General features: G+C 31.6%; 1 long non-coding RNA gene across 1 annotated transcript; it reads left to right on the top strand.

Moving 5' to 3' along the window:
• The first annotated feature begins 1,236 nt into the window (after positions 1 to 1,236).
• Positions 1,237 to 3,835, top strand: LOC135267427 (uncharacterized). The gene is made up of 3 exons (XR_010335859.1): positions 1,237 to 2,533; positions 2,602 to 2,883; positions 2,935 to 3,835. It is a non-coding gene; the product is annotated as an uncharacterized LOC135267427 (long non-coding RNA).
• Positions 3,836 to 3,877: the final 42 nt, after the last annotated feature.

Here is a 3,877-nt window from a genome sequence, read left to right as displayed (position 1 = left end):
AAGACTTCAGTGACTTTTATGTCACTTCCTTTTTCTTCTAATAAAGTATTGGACCCAATAAATTAAGTGTATTTTAAATCACAAGACATTTTCTGTTAAAGCACTTTTTTTTTAAATATTAATTATTTTCAATCATATATCTCGCTTATGGTTAGTCCTACATGAAAAATGCAAATAACTATTTTGTAGGAAATTTTATCAGCTTGAATTTTAGTAAAAAGATAAGAATTGATAGGAGTAACTATTTTCGAGATATAAGCAAGAAACCAAAACACTGTTACCTTAATTAAGCGTTTGCATATAAGCAAATTTAGTACTATTAGTATTATTATTATTAATGTTATTGTTATTAATATGACAACTAAAGACAACTCTGAAATTTTTAGTGACTTTTATGTCTTTTTCTTTTTCCTCTACTAAAGTGTTAGACTCAATTAATTTAGTTTAATTTCGGTTTTTCAAACATTTTATTTTAAAGCAAATTTTTGTTAAATATTATTTATATCCAACTCTATAACTCGCTTATGGTTGGTCCTACAAAAAAATGCAAATAATTATTTTGTAGGAAATTTTATTAGCTTTAATTTTGAAAAAAAGATAAAAATTGATAGGAGTAACTGTTTTCGAGATATAAGCAAGAAACCAAAAAAATGTTACGTTAATTAAGCGTTTGCATATAAGCAAATTTAGTACTATTAGTATTATTATTATTAATGTTATTGTTATTAATATGACGACTAAAGACGACTCTGAAACATTTAGTGACTTTTATGTCTTCTCCTTTTTCCTGTACTAAAGTGTTAGACACAATTAATTTAGTTTAATTCCGGTTTTTCAAGCATTTTATTTTAAAGCAAATTTTTGTTAAATATTATTTATATCCAACTCTATAACTCGTTTATGCTTGGTCTTACAAGAAAAATGTAAATAACTATTTTGTTGGAAATTTTATCAGCTTTAATTTTGAAAAAAAGATAAAATTTGATAGGAGTAACTGTTTTCGAGATATAAGCAAAAAACCAATAAGAAAACTGTAACTGTTACTGAACAAATATGTAATTCAGTTTTCAATGTTTGAGACGAAGTCAAAAATGCAGCATTTAAAAACGACTCTGAAGACTTCAGTGACTTTTATGTCACCTCCTTTTTCTTCTAATAAAGTATTGGACCCAACAAATTAAGTGTATTTTAAATCACAAGACATTTTCTGTTATTATTATTATTATTATTATTAACATAGATTCTTTGCTGAGGTTAACACCTTTATAGCAAAATATCAAGAAATACGGTTTCGTGTTAAATAAAACACCATTGAATAATGAAAAATGAAATACAATTTTAATCTACAGTTAAATTAGTTAATTAATAAAGGTTAATGTTAATTATTGTAATGTGTCATATTGATTCTTGAAGGAAGAAACAGTAACAGCTGCAACAACGTTATCAGGCAAGCCATTCCATATATCAAATGCACGATTTGTCAAATAATTCTTTCTAACGGTAGTCTTAAATGGTTCTTTTTTCAGCTTATAAGAATGACCTCTAAGTCTGTCATGATATTGAATTTGCAAGAAATTGCGTGTTACTCCAGGAAATAAACCATGAGTAAGCCGAAAAATTTGAATTGCATCTGCCCTGTTTTGACGAGCACGTAGATCTGGTATTTTGAGTATTTCAAGACGTTGTTCATATGAAACTTGTCTTAAACAGTGTGTCCATCTAGTTACCAGGTGCTGAGTTCTTTCCAGCAAATCAATATCCTTTAACAAATAAGGTCTCCAGACTGGAATGGCAAATTCCAAATGCGGCCTTATGTAAGTGATGTACACCTTTGAAATAAAACTGACTGAAGGATTTGGAAAAACATGCTTTAGCAAATAAAACATTTTACGCGCTCGACCCACTGATGCTAGACATTGCTCTGACCATCCTAACTTATCATTTACAATGACCCCTAGATCTTTGGTTGAGGTTTTTACACTCAGGAGTGTGCCATTTATATGGTAAAGGTACTTTGGGTTGTTGTGGCCACACTGAAGTACACAGCATTTTGCAATATTTAGTGGTATTTGCCACTTCTCGCTCCATTGGAAGATTAAATTAAGTTGGTCTTGCAAGTCCGTGACAAGTGGGTTAGCAAATAACTTAATATCATCCGCATATGCTGAATAGCTGTCCAGTGAAAACAATAAATCTGGTGTATATAACAAGAATAAAATTGGTCCAAGAACTGATCCCTGTGGGACCCCACTTAATACTGGTTTAGAGTACGAAAATTTACCACAGACTTTTACACAATAGTTTCGATTTGATAGAAACGCTCGGATCCAATCAAGCAAATTTCCTGTTACACCATAGGACTCCAGTTTTGCTAACAAGAGATTGTGAGGGACTTTATCAAAGGCTTTACTAAAATCAAGGTAAATTATGTCTACAGGTTGGTTAGTGTCTAACATTTTTGTCCATAGATTTGTGCAGGATAGCAAATTTGTGACAACTGACCTACCTGGTAAAAAGCCGTGCTGATGCTCAGGTATTAAATTATTTTTTCTCATGTAAGTTAATAGTTCCTTGACTATAACTTTTTCCATAATTTTACAGCATGTCGACGTGAGACTTACAGGTCTATAGTTAGCAGGATCAAGTTTATCTCCTGACTTGTACAAAGGCGTGATTGTTGCTTGCAACCACTCGTAGGGCAAAGTGCCTTGTAAGAATGATTTTGTCATCATTTTGGCAAGTGGGCCCGACAACGAAGCAGCACAAGTTCTCAGGAGTTTGGGAGGTATCTGATCCGGACCTGGAGCTGTATTTAATTTAATGGCACAGAGTTGGCTTTTTACCAGATCCGGAGTAAAATTAATATAAGACAACCCACTAAATGTACTTGTAGGCATAAATGACGGTATATTATTATTAATGTTTAAATTATAGGTAGCAGCAAAACTGTCCGCTAAAGTGTTTGCAGTTTCTGTATGATCGGAGCAGAGTAGACCTGAAGCATTTCGTACTAAAGGGACCGACACACGACTAGAGATAAATTTACGTACATGGGAATAAAATAGTTTTGGTTTATTTAATATAGAATTTTCATAATTACACCTGGCTATTTGTAAATCAGATTTTAGTTGGTTAGAAAATCTTTTATAAGCAGAAAAATTATCTTCAGTAGGCTTCCTTTTAAATTTTTTCCATAATTTAGCTTTGTATTTTATTTTGTCAAGCATGTGTTGATTTATCCACGGTTTATCTTTTCTCAGTCGGTTTGTAAACAGTCTGGAATTTGTTGTAATGCAAGTTTGTAAAATCGATTTAAAATGTTTCCATTGTTCTTCCGCATTTAGTGAATCTAAACCATTCCAGTCGTAAGTCAAGAGACTTTCGTCTATGCGAGTGTAGTCAACAATTGATGTTGTTTTAATTCTTGCATTTGGCTCTGAATATATCATAATTTGTAACTCAATTTCGATTTTTGAATGATCAGATGTACCTACAGGATTCGAAACGTTTAAAGACGATACAAGGTTAACGTCAGACAAAATTACCAAATCAAGTAATGAAGGACGTTGTTGGGATCTAAATCGTGTAGGTTCAGTGACTATTTGTGACAAATTATTCTCCAAGAGCAATTCAGAAAATTGTTTTTCGATGATTGTTTGACCTGTTGTGTTTTTAGCAGACCAGTCTATACATGGAAAATTGAAATCTCCCATGATAATTAAGTTAGGATACTGATTAATAGTTGATTGTATGGTATTAAATAGATTTTTATCATTTTCGTGATTGTTAAAAGACGCTCCTGTTGGTGGTCTGTAAATACATGCTATAACAAAGGTTTGTTCATTTCCTTCAAATTTTAACCATAGAGAATCATAAG

Source organism: Tribolium castaneum, unplaced genomic scaffold, assembly GCF_031307605.1.
Source record: "Tribolium castaneum strain GA2 unplaced genomic scaffold, icTriCast1.1 ptg000027l, whole genome shotgun sequence".
Classification (NCBI taxonomy): domain Eukaryota; kingdom Metazoa; phylum Arthropoda; class Insecta; order Coleoptera; family Tenebrionidae; genus Tribolium; species Tribolium castaneum.
Note: the sequence above shows the minus strand (reverse complement) of the source record. Positions and strands in the feature narration are given on the sequence as shown.